Source organism: Mycteria americana, chromosome 5 (genome assembly GCF_035582795.1).
Source record: "Mycteria americana isolate JAX WOST 10 ecotype Jacksonville Zoo and Gardens chromosome 5, USCA_MyAme_1.0, whole genome shotgun sequence".
NCBI lineage: Eukaryota > Metazoa > Chordata > Aves > Ciconiiformes > Ciconiidae > Mycteria > Mycteria americana.
In genome coordinates, this window is record NC_134369.1 from 52548809 (window position 1) to 52574039 (window position 25231).

Here is a 25231-nt window from a genome sequence, read left to right on the forward strand (position 1 = left end):
TCCCTCCCCTCTGTCTTTATCCTCATTGTGAATATGTGGAAAGGGAAGATTTTTGCCTTGGTATGCTAGAATATTGGTAAGGATGAAAAGATGAATTACTGACAGCACTGGTATGAACAAATAAGAATTCCTCTGTGTCTTGTACTAAAGTTCTAAAGTTCTAAAGAACTAAAGTTCTCAGTATCAAGCCTTCAACAGAGTCAGCACAAGACCTCACAGGACAAAATTAGACCTGATTTGGAGAAACTTAAGCACAGACCTTAAAGTCGCTTAGTACTTTTATAAAAGGCTTATGTATAAGCAAATTTTGCAGTGTCAGGTTAACTCTGTGAAGTTAAGCAGCGTCAGGTTAGTCTGTGAAATTGTCCATAGGATCTTTGTCAATCATTCCAGACAAAGACTTGGGGGGTTATTTTGGGGAGTGCAATAGCAATGGCTGGGACAGAAACGCCAGGCAAAAATAAAAATCTCTGTAATAGTGATGGATCTCGATGCCTGGTTACATACCCCTCTGTTTCTGCACTGTTTATTTTTTCCTGAATACGGGGCTTTATGTCACTTGTTATGGAATCTCTTCTCATTACCTGTACCCCAGCCACTCTAATCTTTTCAAGTCATGTTGCAAATTGTTCAAGTCTCTCTTTTGTTTCTCTCAATCCCTCAAGCAAAAATCCCAATGTATTTTCAGCAGCATAAAAACCAACAAAGAAAGTCATGAAACACTACCGGAGTAGGCATGTAGGAGTTATTATTGTTTATTTCAGTTTATATTTTACTTTCATTAGTAGATATAGCTTCTGTAAATATCTCTGGAATCTGGGATAGACTCAAGAATCCAGCAGGAAGTCCAGTTGTTTAGAAAAAAAAGATAGAAAAACTTTATTTTAAAATATACTTTCAGAGTCTTAAGAGATTCAGTAAAGACAGTAAAGAGAGTAAAGATCATAAAGAGTAAAAGAAATGGAGAAAAAGGGAGAAAAGCAATTAAAACCAACAAGGCAGAGCAAGTAAAGCCTTAGGTGATACAATTTTCTTATTGTTTACTTCTATCAGCTAACACAACCTACTTATACTACAATGGCAACACATCTTCAAACAGGTGGGATGCAAATACATTTTTTAATAACATGTGCTATTAGAAAAAAAAAGCTATATTCTTTGTACTGAGCTGGCCCAAGGTATGGCACATGAACAAAGTTTCTATTGCACAGCTTATGGGAAACACGAAAATCCTTTTCAGGCCTTACATTATTGTCACTAATATTATTTTCTTATTGATAGCACTTAAGCACTATGTTTGTATTTTTTTTTTATTCTCTCTATGGCTCAGTCATAGTCTATCTAAACTATATAAAAGCCACAAAGGGATTTGCCATAGTGGGAAGTAATAACAATTTATTGCCAATTATGTAGTAGACAGTCCTGAGGTGAGAAGGAAAATACATCAGGCAGTGTGGCAGTTTGCTGGGCTCCTCCTTTTCTAGTAGATGGTGCTCTTGATTTCTTTTATATTGCCCCTGAATAGAATGGAAGCAGTGAATCTGTAGAGAAGAAAAGATATTTTAAATTGCTGACAGCAATCTTGCTGCTTGTGAAATAATTTTCCCAGTCAGTTTTTCTTAAGTTTGTGTCTCTACTATGTATCAGGAACAGAAAGGAAGGCTTTTAACCAGATCACCAATAAATTCTAGCACTTTTTCTTAGTGCTTATCAAAAGATGCAAATTTGATTTTCAGTGCTCCTGAGTTGTTTCTTTTACTCATTGAAAAGCCACGGAACAGATGGAGCTGTAATACTTTAGGAAAGTCAATGTCACTCCGAACACCTTTGCAGGAAGTTTGCTTGCCCTGAGTCTTCTTAGACTACTAGCTATGCCCAGCAGCACACCTAAGACTCACAGGGTCAGCCTGGTCTCCCCACCCGTTTCAGTGGGACTTTTCCACCAGATGCATTTCAAGTGCTACAGTGGTGTGGAGGAAGTGAAGACACTTCAGGATATGTAGCGTGGAGCATGACCAAGCAAATACAGATGTCATTATGCATATTTTGGCTTTTGATACTATGATTTTTCCTAAGCCAGTGGTATGTTGCTGTTTTATTCAAGCCTTTGTTCCCATCTGACTTGATAGATGGCAGCAAGGTCTGGGCTCAAATTAAAGGTCACTACAAAAAGCCCTGGCTCAATGCTCTGGCAAAATCCTCTGAACTTGGGGAAATAATATTGAAATTCATGCTTCCAAGGAACTCATTTTCCCCTCTCTCAGGTAGGATCCAAGTGATTTGTTAACTATATGGATTTAAGAGGGAGAAAAAAGCTCTAACCAGAAAGCTGAATAGAGAAGAACAGCTGATTTCCACAACAGAGCTAAACCAATTTATAGTCTTCGTCTCCAGAAGCTACTGAGAAGACAGCTAGTTGCTTTCCTTCTCTTGCAATAGCCTTCCTTCACTCATGTTTATAAGTCCTGCTGGTACTAAGGTCTGAATTAAGTTGATGTGATATGGTGCTATGACTTCTCTTTGTTAGCTGCTCCTCACTCCATTGGCCTCTCCCTCTAGCTGTGCCTGCCACCAAAAGCCAGTGTAAATAACTCCCACAGATCTGCCCACAGTTTTTGTTATTTCAGATCTTGAAAAAGTGTGTATCACATGGTGAACTGAACAATTGCTCAGCTCACAAGAGATTGAACTGCTTCATATGTCCCTGTTCACAGGAGACTCTTGCACTAGGTTTCCTAACATTTTCTTATTTTGGGCTTGAACATTTTAACATAATACTAAAAAACATTGGTTTGGATTAAGGAAACCACACACCCCAGGAACATTTAGGCAGAGTCAGCCTAGATTTCTATACATGTTCAAAACTACAAACTTACCTCTACTAGAAGGTATAATTTCTTATTTAACACCAATGTGTTTTAAACATGCACAACACATGCAAATATGTTCCAAGACTGCCCTTCTATGCTACCAAATATCAACATATTTCCCCTTATAACTGGTGTTTTTGGAGAGTTTTGGAGTTTTTACTTTTGCCATAGGTATCAGGTGCCATGGTCGCATGCTAGTTCTTTGGAACATTAAGCCTAAATATCTTCATGCCAGTATGTGCAAGTATGACAGATCTGTTATTGTCAAACTACAAACAGATCATAAAAGTTGTATTATTCTTGGTTTACTGTGGTTTTGAAAGATTAAGTGACTTTCCAAAGATCACAGAGAAACTCTGAGGGAGATCAGCGTGCTGCTCAATTCCAGTTTATAACACAGTGGAAAATCACTACAACCACTCAGACATTCTTTTCTCCCCTCCCAAGGTAAGGAATGGCAATTCCTGATTGCTTTTAGAGGAAGTAAGAAATTAATATAAAAATAGGTGGGGCTATAAGTATTATATAATTTATTTTCATTTTAAAATGTATCCTTTTCTGAATATCCTCATATTTGGCACACTGAAGTGGAAAGCTTCATTCCTGTTGACTCATTGTTGTCTCATTGATTACAGTTTTCATTTTTGGATTTAGGCATGAGTTCATTACTCACAGGATTTGCTTCAGCTTCGCACATGCCTCTGTAGTGAAGTAATCCAGTAACATCAACTCATTCTGTTCAGTGATCTGTAGCAGTTAAGTTTATTACTATTTTCATTTGTACTTTCTGATTATTTGTATTTTGGTACCTTAGATGCTAGTCTAGACTCTTGACCACTTTCTACCTTTCATTGCTTGCTCACCATCATTTTTGTATGGGGCACTGAATCCCTGTACCAGCTGAGTGTTTGATGCCTTCACAGTGTATTTTATTCTGATGATCTAACGCTTCTGCGTGAAAGGAGTATTCTTGCTTTTACAGAGTGGTAGCATCAGTTGAATAATCTCTTCTGTCTGTCATTTAACACAGTAGGTCATCACTATTTTGTTTGTCTCCCATTGTTTCTATTGAATGTACCCATATATTTTCCTCTAGAAACTGAAAATTGTGGAGCTTTATAAGGTCCTCAGCTAGGAGTTTAGATATGATCCCTTAAGATTTAGAGAGACAAAAATAGAGGCCATATGTCAAGCCAGAGATTTTTTTTTCACAGAGCATGTGTGACATCAGAGCAATTAATACTTTAACTGTCTACCTGATCACTCTATCAGTCAACAGCTTCCTAGGTCAGATCCTCACACCAGGTTACCAGGAACTAGGCCTCCCATTTTGCAGGCTTCTTTCTGCTACACTTCAATTGAATATGAAGATACTATTTTCTGCTTCTTTTAGCTACCTGTTCTCTTGGGAGTTGTCTTTGTTTTGTTACTAATTCATCATTTCTTTATTTTATACATGTGTAACTTTTCTGCAGTTCTTTTCAGCATCAAAGGCTCAACAGCTTAAGCAGACATATTTGCTTTTTGTTATTATTGTCATTGAGCATATTCAAACAAATGGTCCTTAAACTCTGTGACTTATTATTGATCATTGTGGGGTCATTTGTATCTAGCTACTCCTACATTCCATCCAATTCAGATTCATTTTTCTGAATATGTTTTAAAGATAAAAATCTGTTTAAAAACCTATTTTAACAACAACTTATTCCAAATGCCAATGACTGCTTTTATTACCACTAGAAAATTTCCACTGGCTGGGAAATTCCTGGGATTTGAAGATACCCATGTGAGTGCAGAATTCTTTAGTATTGCATCCCATTCATTATTTTATGCCAGTGACATCTGGCCATCATTTATCTGAGAGAATCAGGAGAGATCTGAAGGCTGCATAGATTCCTGAAAAGCTGATATATCATGTGGGACATATGAGCCTGTAGCTGGAGAACCATTCGGACAGGGGCATGTTAGAGTCTGCAGCAGACAAAAGGCCATCTGCACACCACTGAATGTTGCATTTTAGAATCCTGAGCTGTTACAGCACTTACTTGCTCTCCTAAATTTGAAAAGGATAATGGTGAGTAAAAGTCTTGGTTTAGATCCTATTTCATTTTATGAAAATGATCTTTTTTATGATCCTCTATGGAATCAATGTCATGCTTGCCTATGTTCCAGCGACTGACCATATCACCATTTAATCTCAAAGTACATTCACATCACATTCTCATTTACTGCATAATAACAGAGCTATACCAAATGAGTCTCTGTGCTTTTCTGTGTCTGCTCTCAGACATTATCATTTTAGTCAGCCAACATGTAGTGCAGAAACATTTGAAAACTATAAGCACTTTTATTTCTGTTTCCTAATGATTGATGTCATTAATTATAATTATAATGCAGTCAACTTTTTTTCACAGTTTCCCACTAAAACCAAAAGCAGTATTTATTACCTCAGACAGTTTTTTATTTGGAAATGATGTATTATGTACCTGATATGCATAAACGGATACTTTGTCAATACACTGGGTGGTATCAGTGATGCTATATATTTGCTTATTTTTGATACAGGTCTCCAATGAAATTAGACCCCAGTTAGTCTGGGTACTCTTCTGGTCCTGAGAGACTCCATTTTAGAGCCCACAGTTCAACATGAATGAAAGGCTGGTGGAAAACGGGGAGTAGAATTGGTGGTACCTGTCCTTCAGAGAGGCTTAATGCTGGCTTTGAATTTGACTTGCATAAGGTGGGGGTCTAAACCCATGTGGTCAACATCACTCTGAAGCCACCTTGGAATATTGGTTAATCATGGACACAAATTGTAAGAAATCCTGGGCCAGATTATTCTGTTGTTTAAATGATTGTTATAAATAACAGAGATTGAGTGACACAGATGTAAAGATAATTTGGGGAGTCTAAATTGAAGGGAAAAAAACCCTAATTGTTTGCACAGACATTAAAGATACATATGTGAGTAAAAGAAAATATTGTCAAAATATTTTCTATTTCCACTCCAAGATGAAAATAAGGACTGTATGAAAATGATATCCAAGAAAAGACCAGAGATAAAGATACTTACTTCTGATGTGAGAGAATCTGATTCAAATGCACAGTGAGTTAAGAACAAGACGGGCTTGAACTGCAGGTTTCCTATTTCTGTAACATTCAGCTTTTTGGTGGAGTGTCTTAGTACATAGTTATTTTTAAAGTTTGATCAGAAATTTCAGTTTTGTGTTTATGCATTTTTGTCCATAAACTAAGTTTTGACTTTAAAAAGTATTTCTCAACAAGTCTTGTAAAAACTAGTAAGTTTCAGATTCAGCCTTGATACTCCTGTGGTGAAGCATAGACTAGAGGAAAGAAAAAAATAAAAATGCAAGCAATCCAAAAAACAAGCAAAGACATTTTCTTTCTTCCTAATACAAACACAGAATACCTATCAGAATTACCTAGTATCTCCAGCTTGTCAGAAGTTAAAAATCGCATTTTCCAAAGATTCTTCTGCTGCTATCTAGAAAAGAAACAATGATCCTTTTAAGTCAAAACACGACTATGCATATATCAAACTTGAAATCAACTGATCTGAATAAGTTTGATTAAGTATTGATTTCTGGAGAGACAGCATTATACTGAAGAATACAGTGGATACTAACACTAAATCTTCTTGTTATTTTTCTGTTCAGTACTGTCAGCTATTAAAATTATTGGTTTACTCCAGGAACAACCGAATGCTTCGACTGCAGTATGTCTCTTACAGACAGGCTTTCAGGAAGTTTGGTTTTAAACACAGGATGTTCATTAATTAGCCATGGCTTTTTCATTTATTGCCATTTTCAGGGCAACTGACTACCAACAAGCAGCCACAAGGATCTTTCTTGTACTTTTCTCACAACGTTGCATCATAGATTCTGTCTTAGGTATGAAGCTATGTTTTTTGGGTACATTGAATATGAGCTGAGATAGTGGGAAGCACGTTGCTTCTCATAAACATTAATGTCCCTTTCTCATTATCAATCTCAAAGACAGAAGAAGTCATTCTGTGGTGCTTGGCAGTTTTTTTTTTGTTTATTTGGGGGGGGAGGAGTGGTTAGGTTGGTGTTTTTTGCTGTGTTATGGGAAAATTGGTATCGTTCAGAATGACATAGTGAGGAAAGCAACTTGCCTGAGATTATACACAAATCAATGAAAAGGAAAGTGAGTGAGTCCTGTGTACATGAACATAGATTTAATCACTTGATCACAGCTTTCATGAGAGTGATAAACCAATTGCTTTCCACATCAGATCAAGGGTTTACATATTGCTGCAGTTAAGTGCTACATTTCTCCAAGAGCAAAGATGTGGTGGTCACAAGCTGATCAAAATCAAAAGTAAATGTTGGCACTCATGCCATATTATTGTTTGTGTATATACCATTAATTCTTTTCAACATCGATCACCATTGCTGTTTTAATACTGTAGGGGAAAAAATGAATGACCACACAAGAATCATAATCAGGACTTGGTGTTTGGTTTTTTGGTTTGCTATTTTTCCGTATTGATGAACAGAAACATGGTAATATTAAAAAAAGTAAACAACAAATTGTCAAGACAACTTTTTTTGTTTTAGTAATACATGATCTTTTCATGCCTACTTTTGCAAATCCTTACAAATCATTAGTAATTGCATGGAAATCAAGTTAATTACAGAAATGATTTGAGAGTTGTGGAGACCCAAATGGTCGCTTCAAAAACTGTTCATAAATACTGAGCTTTCCATAAGTCCTGACAAATATAGTATTTGGATGCATTTGCTTCTGTGCATAATATCAACAGTATTTGGGGGAGAAATTATGTCCAAAGTCTATTCAGTGTAGGTTTTCTATGGACTTCTTTGGGTCTAAGATTTCATACATTGGTACTTAGCTATAGTTCATACTTACTATGAACTATATTCGGTTTAGTTGGGGCTTTTTTTTAACATTCTAGTCTGCATTTTTCCACATGGCCAGAAATATAGCACATCTTAAATACAACATAGTTGAAGGAATAGGTATAATAAAACTACTGTGAGTAACTGAACAGGATATCTGCATAAATACAACACAGCAAATGGAAAACCTAAAGGTAGCTGGACAGGTAATATAACATGTTACCATATATAATATATTACCTTAAATATCAGCCCTTAGGAGAAATAGAATATACTCCCTTGCTTTGAAGCTACCTGAGGTAGCATCTTTTCACTTCATGACTGGTTTGCTTCAATATCGTAGGATAGTTGTTCTACCTGCAATATTACCATGTACTGAAACTTTATTTCCTAACACTTAATAGGCATTTCCTAACATTTTAAATTCTTGTTTTATCTTACGTCTAATTTACACTCATTAGGATATGCTAACAAATGTATCAGAGTTTACTTAAGGAGATGAATGGCCAACTTATCTCTATAAATAGTTAAGAAATATAATTTTTTTAATGGATCTATTTAATGAGTGTGCTGTTATGAACTTGCCCTGCCCCTGAAAGAGGTTTTTTTCCCAGCTTTTCTTCCAGGTTTTCTCACAAACTAAGCAAAGTGGTCATGAAGAAACGCTGATTAAATGCTTGGTGGTGGAAACTTCTAAATTGAGGACATTCAGAAAAGTAAATTAATATGGACTGTAATTGCCAAATAACTTGAGTGGAGATGTCAAACTGATTTTGTTAACATTTTGATATAAGGACAATACTGTTTGATTTCATAATATCCCGTGACAGTAGCCAACCTTGTGGCATTTAAAATACAAGTGAAGGTTTTAAAAGTCCCTAGGAAATTTGGTTGCTGGTGACAGTAAATGAGCAATAGAACATAATTTGTGCTTGAAGAGTAGAAACAAGTGTTATTCAAACTTTCCCAATGCATTTTTTTTAACTATTACATGACTGAATTTGATCAAAACAGTCTAATTACTCCAGATTAGGATTGTAGATGGTTGCTGCATCATTCAGCACTGTCGTCTCTACATTACTAGGCTTTTTGCTGTAGCCCTGGGCTGATCAGAACAGACTGGTGATATGGTCATTTTAGACTATTCTCTATTGTTTTTATTTTTCATCTGGAAAATTAAAGTGAAACATAAAGTAGCAGCATATTGCAGCCTGACTGCCCGCTGTGCTCCTTTCTTAAGAGTCTTTATCTCTTCCTGAAGGTGACTAGGTCATGCAGTAAAATACTGTAGTTTGATACATTCAGTATACTTCCACTAGCTAAAGCACAGACTGTGTTACCATTAGTTCTATTGTGTTTATCAATACAATAATTAGGTAGGTTCAGGACATGTTTATTAACTCAGTAAAATACCATTACAAAAAATTGCATCAGTAACATCATTATAAAAAGACTTTATTATTCAGTAAACTGAGACACACAGAGATCAGGTGCTATTTTGTAATAAATTTGAGAACACAATTGCTACAACAGCAATTCACTGATCACTAAACTACACTAAATCTTCAGTCTACAGAGTCAGTTGGGCAAAACTGTGTTCCCAGTTATGCTGAGCCTACAATAAGAGGATAATTTTCCCAGTATTCACTAACGAAGTGAAAAGGAACTACACCACTTTGAAGCAGGGAACTTGTTTCATCAAGGAAAATAAAGATGATATAGATGGAATCTTTTTGGGCACTTAATTGTGTTATAATGAATTTCCTCACACAGCAACAGTGAGTTTGGCTACCTTTGCAGTATTACTTTGAAGCATCACATTGATCAGCTAGCTTACAGTGAGCTGTGGGCATATTTATTTGCATACAGAAGGTCTTGTGATGGTGTTACAAAACGCTGCCTGGGCCGCATGGAATTTCCCTCGGATTTTGAAAGAACTCAGGCATTTGATGAGTAAAAGTCCTGATTCCAGCACTTGAGAGGCCTGATTTTGGTGAACTGACAGATCAGTACTGAGCTTTCAGCAGCAAGTAGGGAGGTGAGGTTAACAGTGAGTATTTGACAGCAAAATCTAAAGTCAGCTCTTTAATTGGACAGATTTCTTCCTTTCAGTGGCCACCTGGTCATCGGTATTAAGCCAATTTAGGGCTATTGTTTAGCTGGCTGCTGATTAATATTTTGGATGATTAAGTAATCAACATTCCAATGATCAATTAATCACAAAGGAACAAATAATAAATGACATACTTAACCTACATTTTATCATAGCCTAGAGACCAAACGTGTCCTCAGAGTTCCCATAATAGAAATGAAGTGACTATTACCTATAAATCAATGCCATTAGCCATTTAACACTTTGCCTTTAAGAGAGAGAGATTTTCCTTAATGAAAATAAAGATATTCTTGAGACGCCAGTAGAAAAACTTGTTTATTAATAAATGTATTTTCAAATATCAGATTACTTTCAGTAAACAAAATCAGACCTTTAAATGTCCTGATGTTTGTGCGCGCTCCCAGAAAAACGAATGAAAATATATAATATGTGATAGTTATTACATACACATGCCAGTACGTGTATAGATTCAGGGAGAGAGATAATGAGCTGTAAATGGGTAATGTATATGAAAGTATATATTCAGTATACAATTAATACAGTATCACTTTATATATATCTATAAGCACTAAATCAAAAATCAAGCAAAAACAATTGTAGTGAGCTGCAGCAGCTTCAGGATAGCTTTTGGATTAAAGGCAAATAAATGGGTAAGGGCTGTTATCTTTTAATTTGCGCTCAAGTGTACTTCTGCTGCTAGAGTCATTGGTGTAAGCACATCATACTTTTGGTGCTCTAACAATGAATGTATGCATAAATATGTACATGGGCCTTTTGGGGATATCACGTGGCCAATGGTAAGCATGCAGAATACCCATTTTTTTATGGCAACAAAAGTAGAAAGAATTTGCAGGCAGACTATGTTCAGGTTTCCATTATACTCATGGTATGTGAGCCATAGGATCTGAAGCTCTGAGATATGGCAATGATTTTATTCACCTTACCTAATGGGAGGAGACAAATTCAAACAGCATAACTTCTGTTTATTTGATCTTTGAAAACAATACTCTAAAAAAAATTTATTAGACATATTCTACTACTAATTCAACTTCACTGAAATTCTCCAATATTACACATATGTAATTCAGATCAAAATGTGACTAACCATGTTCACAGACTCCAAATTGTTATATAAACACTTCTACTTGCATCTCTTAAGAATAAGTTCAGTCTCTTCACTGTTTTAAATGTAAAAAAGAAGCACACTATGAAACCAAATAAATGCTGGAAATACCTTCTAACTGTAGGAATTTTCTCCTCACATCAATATGATAATGTTCTTCTATTTCCAATAATTAATTTTATACAGTTATTCAGATGGCTGAACACAGGGATTTCAGATTTTAAATATTGGTTATGATAATGTCTTTATGCAAGATCTGAATTAAAGGAAAATATTAAGTGAACATGGATGCACATATGTCTGAATGGAATCTTACTAGGCAGAACTCTTTTCAATAGTTACGCTTTGCCACAGATAAAAATATATGTATATATTTTTTTATAATTAGAGGATTATCAGCCCCACTAAAGGACAGTTTTCACTGGAAAGAAAGTGGCAGTTACTGGGTTTTTAGATTTGTATCTGTAGCAATTCACATCCCCTGTTCATTGCCTGAGTATAGAGACGCTGTAACTTATATCTAACTGTGGATAGAACCTAATGCCTTCTATATAGAGCACACTTTCTGTTAGTGAAAGAAATATGCACAAATTTCATTGGCTGCTGTCAGCATTTAACCATCCCTAACTTGATTTTAAAGAAAAAGTTGCAAGCCCCATCAAAGCTCACCCTACTGTAGTATAAACCTGAGACATGGAAGGTCATCGTTCTCAGCTCTTTGATCTCTTCCTAAGCTCATCTCACTTCTTCCCTTTGGCTTTGGGACAGAAGGCTGCGATCTCACCTAGTACTTGACTACCTTTTTATGACTTTGAATCTGTTTTTTGTAGCCAGTGTGGTCACTCATGAACAGTTTGACATTAAACAGAAACCATGCATTCATTCAGTAATACAAGAGCTAATTTATACAATTTCTCTCTCTTGTTTTTTCTCCTTAATGGAGATTTCTTGAAGAAAATATGATGAAATTGTCTACTTCAAAGATGACAGTTATGAAAGCAGGGAGTTGAGCTTCTGTAGAAATAAGGGTAAGGCCTTGTAACTGCCATCTGACTGGAGACAGAAATGTCCACAAAAAGAATCAAAATCTTCAGAACAATTTGCAAGACCCATTTCTTCCATTTAAAATTTCTCACAGATGCATTTTCTGGTATAAAATGAAATTAAATAACTAAAAAAGAAAGATACTGAGAGAGACAAAAATAAGGAAATACAGTAAGAAATAGAAAATTAAGCAAATAAAATTTGTCCTATTAAGTTCCAGGACCTTGGTCTGGGACAATGTATATTTATTTTTAGCTTTTGTGAGGTGTTCTGGTGCCACAGCAATATGACTCATTTACATCTGAATATATAGCTAAACAGGAAAAAACACTTCATGGATTAATTCACAGGAAGCAATCTTCAGTGTTAAATCCTCCCTCTTCAATAAAAATCCTTTGCAGTCATATGGAAGTGCCTGGCAAGGTGAAGTGAGATGAGATTGTGTGTGCATACAGAATGACTAGACCTTAATGAATTCCGTCCAGAAGAACAAACTGTAATTATAGATACTTACAGGTCACAAGACAACAAGGGGACAAATAGCACCTACAATAAATACTAATAAGAGTAAAATACTTTGGGCTAAATATGGATTTGATGCAATAATGGTTAGGAAACTCAGAAGATACCAATGAAGTAACATTTGTCCCAAATTACACCGGCTATGATTTTGTCCCAAATGGACAAACCATCAATTTGAAAAACTTGGTTGTATTAGCATATGGTTTGCCCCAGTCTTGTTTGTTGAGAGTACCTTGAATCATACGGAATTGTTGTGAATCAGAGATGCATTTTGTTGAATGTTTCCTTAGTGGATCATTAAGAATCCCTTTTTCTCTTTTCACTTTTCTTAGCACAGTTTCTTTCATAGTATTTCTTGCCTGATATTCACCTTTCCTATTGTCTTTTGTTTAGTACTGAGGTCAAGTCCCATTCTAATTTGCTATACTGCTGCATTCAATTAATTATATTTTCAAATAGGATCTTTGTACTCTTTTTCTCATGCTGACTGTCATACGTGGGAAGAGGTCACTGTGAATTTCTGCAGATGTATTTCATACTATCACTAAAATCTTTCTTTTGAAATTTCTTTTTGTTCCAGTGCTTTAAAAATAAAACAAAAACAAAACCAAAAACAAAATAGCATTTCAGCTACTGATGTGCTATGGCATCTGTCTTCCATGCTGCTCAATATTGTATCATATACTTCCCTGTGTCTTGCTCTTCTTATACACACAGAAATCTGCTTACTTCCTAGACTGTAAAATGAATGGGGCAGAGATATATTCTTGTTCAGTATATTGTAAGCATCTATCAGAGTGGAGGTGTGATTGGGATACCTGCGGTAGAAAAACAGTTTCTGCTATTGGAAAATATCAATACCAGTATGCATATGCTATCTGCCATTGATTATCTGAATAGTCAGCCACTGAAGTATAAGGATAAAAGAAATAGAACTATGCATATGTCTTTAGCTTTTTCAGCTGTTCAAAATCATTACTATAGTAACTATTTCAATAATTTTTTGACAACTTTGGCAGTATTTACACTCTAACATCTGTTTCTACAAGTAAACTTTCCCTATTGTGGGTATCTGCATATGCCTGTCATGATCAAAACCTTAACTTCAGTGTAGGCATTAGGGCTGAATGAGCTACACCAGTGTAACTCTGAGCAGTTGTAGCCAGCAGAGGGCTAAGGAATATGATTTAATGTGATGGAAGCACGGCCATCCACTTCTCATACTTTCCTCCAAAACCATCTCAAATCCATTTCAGTCTCTTTCCTTCCCCTGCTACTGCAATATTTTCAAATCAAGTTCTTTATTGCATTGTATATCAGCATCTAGTTAAGATTTCTTTGTTCTGTTGGATTTCATTTGAACATTTCTTTCCTTTCTTTTTTCTCCATTGTCCTCCAACTACAAGGCCATCTGTTCTGTTGGCAGATGCATGCAAATTCTGTAATTGTTGTTATTCTTAGCATAGTGCAAACCATCCACAATTCAAAGGACAAGGCATGTTATATTTGTGAGTTGTCCAAATGTGTATTGTTGTCAAAATTGCTTAACAAAACATTAACAGGAACAATATTTGATTTTCTGACTATTTAGGATGTGCATCTGTGTTACCAGGATTAGATGAGATTTTTTTGAAACTAAATACTGTGTCCCTCTCATATATTTGTTTACTGTTTATGATGTGAGATGAGTTACTTTTGTCTTTTGTAATCTTAGGGTTACACTTTTTGTTTTTCTGGAGGAGAAGGGCATTGACACCAGTTAAAGGTGACAGACTATTTGCTTATAAGACTGACCTCTTCTATATATGCACAAGCAAAAGCAATGCAAATTTCCTCCTGTTACTAATATCCATGCTTGGGTCAGGAACGAGAAAAAGGAAGCAAGTACTTGAACGTAAAAAAAAAAATCAGCACACAAGTTACCGTGAAAAGAAAGCCACAGAAATTATACAGTGAAAAGCCTGAATGCTTTCTCTTCATATTTTTACTTTCATAGAAAGCTAATACCTGGAGGTGGTAGTAAAATAGAGGCTCACACAGAGTATAATTCTGACAATAGAAGATCATTAGATTTTGAGGATTCCCTTCTTAACAGGATCATCCTTGGATACAGGGATGTCTCCCACCTTTTCTGTACCTTTTTCTTCATATTTTAAAAATGAGGGAAGTTCTATTAAGCTGCAGATCCATCTACAATGGAGATTTTAAATCACCTTTCTTGGGAAATCCACCCAGATTCTTGGTACTTATAAAAGCTACTCACAACAATTCACTGCAATTTCTGTCTGAGAAAACTAAAATGAGCATATCTCTCCTTCTGGAATATCGACAAAAGTGGCATAATATGCATTATATTTGGCAAATCTCAGTTATAGGATGGAGCTTTATAAGCTTTAAGCAGCAGTGTGCTGTCCATTTTTCCTATAACTCCTTTCCCCTATATATCTTTATTTTTAATTTCATAACATTTAAATGAGTGAAATCAAAATACAGAAACTTGAAACAAAGTTGTGAACAAGAAGTAACATTCTGGTGACTGAAATTAGTATGCATAATCTCTTAGGAAGTACTTTGTAACTTAGATATTGGATAGGGTGATGGAATTGCTTCTAAATTGAGACAGCTTTTCAAAAGCCTGATCCAAAACCCAATACCATTAGTGGAAAAGCTCTCAGTGGTTTCAACAAACTTTGGTTCAGTTCCTCAGTGAATATGTTTACTTTCATATGAGACCCTTGGAGATCCAGAAACTGATCCATGTCAATTATCTTTATTTCCAGATGTTGATTTAAGAGTATAAAAATACCTTGTTGATCCCCCATCCTAACATCAAAACCACCACCCATCTCATCAAATGTGAAAATTGTCAGGAATAATGGTTTGTAGTTTTATAGAATGCTTTTTGTTGGGTTTTGTTTTGTTTTTTTGGTTTTGGTTTGGTTTTTTTTTTCCACAGTTTAAACATTTGAAGCGTGAATGTTACAAACAGATAGCAAACTTTGTTCGACTGTCAGTTTTTTCCATCTGCAAACTGAATGAAGGAATATATGCCCACCTCACAGCTGGGACTAAAGTCAAAAATTCTTCTAAAAAGGCTGGCTAGCACATGCTGTCCTGGGCCAAGCAATTATTAAGTTTCTATGAAGTGTTGCTACCTTTTTAATTCTTCAGTAATTTAAATCCTATCCAGTGTTAATCCTCAGGATGAGATACTCACACACATTAAATAAGAAAGGAGACGGTAGAGAATACAGAGGGATCTCTCCAGAAGCTGAACTCTTTTCTTTCAAGTTTGTTTGCTGTTCACGTCTCCCAGTAATAGTAAGACAATGCAACACTTTGCAATAGTTACAGGACAGCAGGACCATGGCAACTGTTCAAAGACAGCTCAGTAGTAATTCTTCCTTCTCTCGTTTTTTCTAACAGTAACAGAGTTTGAAAATGTATAAGCACCTTTGAGCAAGGATACTTAAGTCATCAAATAAGAATAGACATCTTTGGTGTTGGAATATAATAAAAGAGGAAAAGACAGACAGTAAATTACTGTCTTTAGGAATCTATTCAGCGAGGCTTTCAGAGAACAGCATTGTAAATGAACTCAGCTGTTGCTGTGAAGATCAATCTCTGTTAAAGCTTTGTACACGAATGCTAACATCCACCTGGTGCCACCCTGCTGCTTAAACAAACAGAGCATGGGGGAAAAAAGCACAAAATCTAGTGGTGCTTGTTTCACTTCCATTTCTTTCTCTGGTCGACATTGAAGCCTCTGTACAGCCTACTGGGCTTTTTGCAGACAGTTTACAGCCATTGTCCCCGAATCCAGGTCAGTGTATGCCAATTTACCCGAGTACCTCATCTGTGGAGAACAGTTATTAAAAGCTTCTGGGGTAGGATAAAGAATTTCTCCTATTAAAAGTTTTGTTTGTTCCAAGGCTTGTTATGAAATGTTTTCATGAGTTTTACTTGAGCACACACAGCTCGCTCCCTGAAACTGCTGGGCGTTGTTTCCTCTGTGTATACAACTCCAAATAAGTGACAGACAGCTTATGATATCTCCTCCACTACAAAGGCGTGGTTGAAGACAAAAATAAGCATATTATGTCAAAAGAGATCAATTCCTCTGTTCTTGTCATTGCCTGATGGCATACAGTCCACATTAGAAACAAGAGTGGCCAGAGAAAAAAAGGTTTCTGATATGAATAAATTGCAGATTGGTCACCTGGGAGCTGGTGATAAGCAGACCTGCAACATTTCACAGAGATCAGCAATGTTTCTGACTAAGGCTGAGTAAATCCATCTGACAACAAAGTTGCTAGGAATTTGAGGGTGTTCAGCAGCTTTTGGGGGTCTTTTCTGCCTTTCAGTTAGCCATAAATTCAAAGAAGAAATGCAGCCAAGTAGGTGAGCACTTATCTTAAGCTTTTTAAAAATCATTTTCTTAAATCCTTCTTAGATTTCCAGATTGAGACATTTTGGAAGAATAAGCCTCCCTGCTCAGATTTCTGACAATGACAGTAACCAAAAAATAAAGTATTTTCCCTATGAAAGGTTGTAAATCTTTTTGGTTTTTTGCATAATATTGTGTACCAAAATATCTTCAAACTTTAATTATGAGATGACTAGCTGGATTCCCATAATTCTTTGAAGCTAACAAAGCAAACAAGCAAAAAAACAGTTCACACTGTTCCAGAACCTTTGTTTGAAAGAGTATCAGACCCATACACCAATGTTTTTGTCTGTTACAGCATTATGAGACAATGTTGCTAACTCCCTAATGACAGAAATAAACAAAGGTAATTAGTTAATACTGTGTATTAGTAAGTAAGGAAACCAACACAATAATATCAACAAACTGTAAAATTTTAAATGTAATAGATCATAAATAGCAATTTATCTGTGTATTTTGTAAAGCATAATTTAATTTTCATTACTAATATTCACAGTGCAAAGAGTGATGAAGCTTATTATTAAAAAAAAAAAAATCTTAGTGGAATATGTCACAAGCGTTCCTGTCTTAAATGTTTCTTTAGAAAGAGGCCATTCATTTTTATGTGTGCAAATTGCAAAATGCATGGATTAGTAAAATATAAAATTAGTATTATTCTGCTGTATATGCTTTTTAGAGTGTTCAGCTCTTTTCCTTAAAATGAGCTAATAATTCATATATATTGATCACAAAAGCAAGTTCAATTAATGTATTAGCAAGTTGTGTAATGGTGATCGTGCCATCAAAGCACATTAGGTGAAACATTACTGTCATGGAAGTAGGTATTAAGATAACCAGTGCCCTTTCCTATGTAAAATTATTGTTTGATTCATCACTAACTGTAAGGTAAAGACTTTAGCTGCCAGCAAAACAGAATGGAATGTGAATAATATGACTTATATCTGCTAGTAATAAGCCTAAAATCTGCCTAGAAACTGAAGCAAGAGACCTCTAGTCAAGGTTCATGACCTTCTTGGTTGAATACACAAATATGACAAACCCTAAGACGAGGGTGAGTTTTCCCATAATTCACTGAGTGGAAAACATTGGTCTGTCTGAGTGGCTATGACTGCACTAAACTATCGTTGGAAGAGACTGTGCAGGCAATAATTCAGCATGTGGGCTTTCAGTTCTGTGGGGCTTAGTATGAGACTGGTTTATGTCGAGAACAGAACCTCATGGCTTTAATTAATTGCCAGGTGTTCACAGCACTACCACGTACTGTCGTGCAGTTCCATTAAAGGAAAGCTTTAAAGCATCTGCAGAGCCATGAAGAGAAAAGTGCACAGCACCTGCCCACACTTGTTCTTTTCAGAATGACACAAAACCTACACTGAACTCATGAAATGCTGTAAAAGGAATGTTTATATGGATTGCATGTTGCTTCAGAAATCTGTAACAGTATCAGGGCACGAAACTTATGCTGTGCTCTTTTATGTGTTAGCCACTGTTTTGTGCCTCAGTCCCTAGAAGAAAGTGTAGGGTAACGTACTGCTGTTCGAGTTTTCAGTTTGGTGGCTGAAATCTATCATACCAGCGAATTGATAAAGCTTTAACGAAAGCTACAGTTATCTCTTGTAGTCTGTTCAGCCTTGATGCATCAAGTGACTCATTGAATTATTGGAGACAAACATAGATAATAATTAGTACTAACTGTGCTTTGTAACATAAATAGGAGTAAATAATAATATAAATAATAATAGCAGTAGTAGTGATAGAGAAATGACAAAACAATTAGAAAGCCAGTAGCTGATTGTAACCTTTAGTCATTCCAACTTGGCAACAGACTTTCAAACTTGGACATCTAACTTCACGGTATAAAAAAATTGGGATTTATCCAAAGAATTCGGAGACAAAAGTCTCAAAACCCAAAATTCACAGATTTGTAAGGAAAATTTGTAACAGTCAAGAAAGGAGAAATCAAAAGAGGTAGCACAGTGTTTTGGACACTGGACAGTTTTATGACAAATCCTAAATTGTGTGGCTCTTACAGAGAACCCAGAGTCTGAACAAAGATCTGAGCTGAATCAGAATGGAAGCACCATCATGACCTATATGGGAAAGAAAGACACATTGCCGTTAGCTTCTACTATGGATTCAGAATACTTTGGTGATGTCATCTGGGTTATTCTGGCCCTGCACATTCTGTTACTGAGAACAGAATCTGGTCAATCAGATATAGCTTTAGATTTGAAAAGGTTTAAGACATAAAAGCAGTGTTTAATGTTCCATTGTTTAAACGAGTTTGAAATTTTCTGCTTTATGAGTTGGGAAAATTTCAGGCACATTTCAAAACTGGTTATTAATATACAGTGATGACCCATTCAGAAATTACTGAAAATCAGATCATTTCTAGAATAATATCAAACATCCACTCAATCCTTAATAGATGTAAAGTTAGGATTTCCCGCTAAAGTACCGGGATTATCAGTACAGGGGTTAAACCAATTCCAGATCACAGGCAGCCACACTGTACCATCAAAGCCCAGTGGCCTTCTTCAAAGAGAATGGAGTAAGAGACTCCTGTGCCAAGAGCCAACCATGCAATAAAAACATCTGCCTGTCCCATAGTGACTAGAGATTTCCCTCTTCTCTGCCTCCTCTCTGCCTTCTCTGCTATACAGCTGCCAACTACATTTTCCTCTCAACTCATCTAATAAATTGACCTAAGTGTTCTTGATCTATACATATCTTGAAGTTTGCTACTCTTATTCCAGACTTCAGGAAGGACTTGGATTCTTGAAAGTTTGCCTGTTTTTTCCAATTATATGCAGATGTTCTAATAAGAGATATTACTTTTCCTTGCAAGCTTTGCCAGAACCAATCAGATAATCTGATATATCAGTTACTCTAAGGGAACAGCAAAGAAGGATTAATGACAGAAAGGGGGCTGGGGGGAGGGCATGCTGCCAGGCAGAGCAGAAGATCTCCATCACATTTGATAATGTAGAGAGGAAATTAATGGATGAAGGTTGTTCGAGAGGGAAAGTGGACTAAGTAGTTAACATTTTCAAATATTTTTGTGTATAGCAGACTTAAGAAATGAGCCAGTCTGTGCGGTAAAGCAGAATGCTGCTATAGGACTTGGATCTTGCTTATTACAGATTTGGAAAACAGTATATAGTGACCAGTGAAGGGAAGAAAAGATTTGAAAAGAGCAAGGGAATTCCTGCTTCTGCGAAGGAGTTCCTTTGTCAGGTTAGGCAAACGAACTATTTTTAAAATCAAAACTTTTTAGGGAGGGTCCCTAACTATATATTTGTTGTTTCTGGGTTTCACATGTTTCTAATTCATGCAAATAAAGTTGAGAGGATCTCCCTTTTGAACATAGCTGGTACTAATGCATACTCAAAAAAAGTAAAATTCACAACCCACATACATCAAGGAGGATGTCAAATTGGTCTGCCCCTCAATTCCTCTGAATAAAGAGAGTATTGTAAAGGGAAATTAATTTCTGCAAAGTACTTATGTACTGTAGAAAATAAATAATCCTGTCTGCCAAATGTGTTGAATAATCATGCAGAATAAAGGCATCATCCATTCTGAACACTAAGGACAAACCAATATAGTCAATAGCTGTTAAGAAGCATTGTCTCTCCTTGTGCACTGTGACAGGAAGCTTTGTCAGTTTTACAGCTCATCATACAATTCTGCATGGAATGTGTATATAAAAGTATATTAAAGACTGCACAGGCAATCTTATTTGCGGAGCATGTCAGATTTTGCATTCTGGACTTTTCAGTTTTTATTATGCTATGCCTAATTTTACAAGTTCTAAAGGATTTTTTTGTTGTTGTTGTTGTTAGAAGTTGCTGGTTTGGTTTGGTTTGGTTTGGTTTGTTTTTCTTTGGGAATGTAATTCCCACTAAGGAAAAAAAAAAAGCCTGTCTCATAGGCCAATATCTGGTAGTGCTGAACGTTACACTACTTACAGGAGCTAGTAGCAATTCTACACGTTTGCATGTCCAACTCCTTAAACATATAGCTCTCTCTTTACTGAATGAAAATGGTAGATCTGTGCTTGGGCTTTTAGACAGAAAGGTGAAATAAAACATCTTTTATTAATGCAAGATTATCCAATCCCAAGTACAAGAGCCAATGAATATCTGTTTAAATATCTATTTGGTTTTCACATGCAGAACATTCCAAGGAAATATGTTAACAACAGTTCAATAGCCACTACCTGACTGTGTAAGTAGTAGCTCTTGAAAGCTGAGCACCTGTCCTTCAAACAGCAGATGATGTTTTTCTGTAAATTGATCCTTTAACCAGTGACCTTTACAAATCTAAAGCTAGAGGTACATTAAACCCAACTGAGTGTTAATAAGAAATAAAATCTAAAATCAACAGTAGCTGAGGGTTAATCGTGTTTACATGCCATCCTAAGATTCTGCACTTCTTAATATGACTATTAGAAAATATAACGATATATTTATGTGACCTCTCACCTCTAAAAAATACTCTGGGCTAGACTTTTGCCCCATGATTGCATGATCTTAGCTGGGAAAGGAGAATTCCAGGGCTGTGCTCTCATAAATACTTATCTATGCTCTAGCTGCAAATGTTGACCTCTGTTAGTGAGCTTGTTAATGTGTAATATTCTCCAAGCTTGTTTGAGTTTCAGGACAGAGACAGGAATAGAGCTCCAGCTCCCACTCACAGAAGTGCAGGGATCGTTCCACAGATGCCAGGTACATGCTTTGCAGCCCTCCTTCAAACAAAGCCCGCTTTCTTCACTATCTGAATATGGAGAGCATCTTTCTCCATCAGAGTCTCCTTAAAAGTATTCAGGACTTGAAAAGAAGCCAGAGGAAGGAAGGAGTGTGAAGGAGAAGATAAATGGAAAAAAAGAAGAAAATTAGAGAAAACCACAAAATCAACTGGAATAAAATATTTCATTAATAAATTTTGCTTAGTTGTTAAATACCTCTTCTAAATTCAGAGGAGTGAGAACTGTAATGGCCTTTTCACAAACAGACTGAAGGTACTTTATTTGAAAATGAATAGGCTGGGTGTGGGCAAGTGGTTGGGAGGGGACAGCTGACCCAAAATGACCAAAGGGATATTTCATACCTTATGATGTCGTGCCCAGCAAGAAAAACTCCGAGAAAAGAGAGGGAAGAAGAGACATTCATGGTTGTGGTGTTTGTCTTCCCAATAAACTGTTATGCATGCTGAGGCCCTGCTCTCTGGGAAGTGGTTGACATCTGCCTGCCAATGGGAAGTAGTGAATTAATTCCTCTTTTTTATTTGCTAGCTTGCACAGCTTTTGCTTTCCCTATAAAACTGTCATTATCTCTATCTGCGAGTCTTCTGGCCTTCCTTCTATTTTCTCCCCATCCCATGGGAGAGAGGAGTGATCAAGAGGTAGGGTGGGTGTTTGGCTGCTGAATGAGGTCAACCCATCACAGAGACATTAAACAAATCTTTTTTCCTTCTGAACTTACAGCCTTCTCTAGCACAGGGAGCACGCAGAAGTCCTTGAAAGGTTTCATAAACCAGTAGGAGATATTTAAGATGATGACCCTTACTGCTAAAGGATCAAAGATGTAATGGACTTAACTAAATCCTGTGCCATTAGTGGCACTTGGAAGACTAGCACAGGATCAGTCCGTTTCTCTACACAGTGCCAACACACTGAGTATATGGTCAACATAATACATTAACCTCTGCAAAAGGCATTCTGTTAGACATTCTGTTGTACTCTGAACCACACTAACAGTGCTACTGTTGGATAAGTCCTGCTGCAAGTCTTAAATTGAGCTTCACAATACTTGAAATGTCTGGATGGTACAAGTAGGAAGGTTATTACACCTTCTGACATAGGTTAAAGTAATAAAGGCCTTTCCAGTAGAGTTGGGAGCATAATGGGAAATATTTAGATTTAAGATATTTTTGTAAATATATATTTTTTAAATTCATATGAATGACAATGTGCAGGTAGAGGGTAGTATTCACAGAAATTGCCCATCTCCAGACAGAAAAATAAACAACAAAAAAAATCTAATTAAGACTAAAGAAATTACAAACCACAAAAGAAACATTTTAACTTATTTATTCCATTCAAAAAGGAAAACTCAGATACTGAAGCCACTGAAGGGCCCTTTTAGCAACACATCCTATTGATCATGATGTTTAAATAACTATTAAAACCTGAGACCTACCAAATGCTTTTTCGTCAATGCTAACCACAAAGAATTTTGTCTTTGGATCATGTTCTAGCTAGATAGGTGTGAAATCTCAGCTGGACTCTCTGTAGGCATGGGGAGAGAAGTATGTAATACATTATGTATAAATTTTGTACATTATCTTTAATAGAGAGAGAAAATGTGGTACTGCTTATATTCATATATAAAAACATCCCTCACACATTTTGTAAGCTTTTAGTTTCTTGTTTGTTGTGCTGTGAAAGCCTTCTATCACTTATGTATGTGAGAAAAATGCACTACCGAAAGCTTAGGAACTAAAAACAAATACACAATAGCTTGTCCTACAAAAGTCGTGTGCTCTCTAGCAACAAAACCTGCCATAGTCAGTAGATAACATACTGCATTAGCTGGCTTTTATACTTGTGGTAAATATATTTGATTACATCTCTAAGAGTGCAACAAGATAAATCATCATGAATCTACCACTATGCTAGAAAAACCACAAATCAAAACCTTTCCTTTCTTTATCTCTGTCACTTATCCCTTCCTCAAATATAAATAAACACAACTCAGATCATTACCAGATTCCCCATCAACTTAAGCCAAAAATCATGCTTGAAAAGGCATGTGACCAGACTTGCACAGAATCTTACTGTCTTTTCTAAACTCCTGCTGTAGGTAATTCAATTACTTATGACTTCCACCACCCACCTTCCAACACATTTTTGAATTCCATGAAACTTATTAGCTCCATTGGAGCCAGATAATAGTTTATATTTGTGGATTAAACATATCTTATCCTCTCTCCTGCCAGTGAAGCTGTGTCATTTTTATCATTAAATCAGTCCATGCCACCTCTCTGCCCAAACTAGAAACCTTCAAGACAAATTTTGGGCATATCTTCGTTGTCAGCCCAAATCAGTAACTGCTCCTACTAAGCAGTTTGGAAATGGTCAGCTGCTTTGAAAGGTAAGAGCTTAATAGCGTGGCATAGCTAGATCCCTCTAGCTGTGCAAAAGCCCAAAGAATGGGCACTGATATTGTTTGTTTTGCTAACACATATGGATATAGCCTAGGTTTCTTTTTTATGCTATCTCTTGACACGGAACAGACTCTGTTATGTAGAAACATATATAGTGAAAGGCCCTTTGAAAAACTCTTTTCAAACAAAATCCCTTCTAAGGCTCTGTTAGGTAACTTGTTGCTAGACACTATTTAAGATTGCAAGAGCATCAGATAAGGAGTTGGGCAGAACAGTGCAAGGAAGTAAATAGATGTAAGATATGCTAGTTACAGAAAAAAAATATATTAGGCTGAGGATTTCAAATACTAGAAGCGGGGGGACATTGAGGCAATGTAACAGAAAGAACCACCTACCTAGAAATGAAGCTTCAGGCATTCTTCTTTTCTTTCTTTTTCTTGAACACATTGCTGAAGATTTTGTTAGCAAAACTCTCTTTTGGATTCAGTTGCATTCTCTTTGATCTCCTTAATCAATGGGTTACACAGATTACGCTTTCCTATTGCCAAGTTGAATCTAAATGAACTAGTTCATCTGAAAAATCCTTCTCAAGTGATTGGAATGTCCATGGCCATATACCACAGTCATGGAACAATATAAAACATTAGAAGATTGTAAAGATCTTCCAAGGCCCCAGGAATCACCCTTTAATAGATGGAAATTGTGAAGTTTGGGTGAATGCCTTCTGTGACCAAATATTTAGTCACAAATATTTAGTCACCAAATATTTAGTTTTCCAAAACAGCAAAAGGTATTTCTATCATGTATGGAAATATGATTTTTTTTTTTTTTTTAAATTTTGAAAACATATTTTTACTAGTTGGAGATTAGCCATTCCACTCACGGTGCAAAGCTGTTGAAGAGCACTTAGTAATTTATTGTTTGACTTGCTTTGATGGCTTAACTGCTGCTTAACTCTGATTCTTCTCAAGTTATCAAGAAGTGTTAACCATTCTTTCATACAGTCTTTTGCTTTATGAAGCATTAGGCATCTAAGGG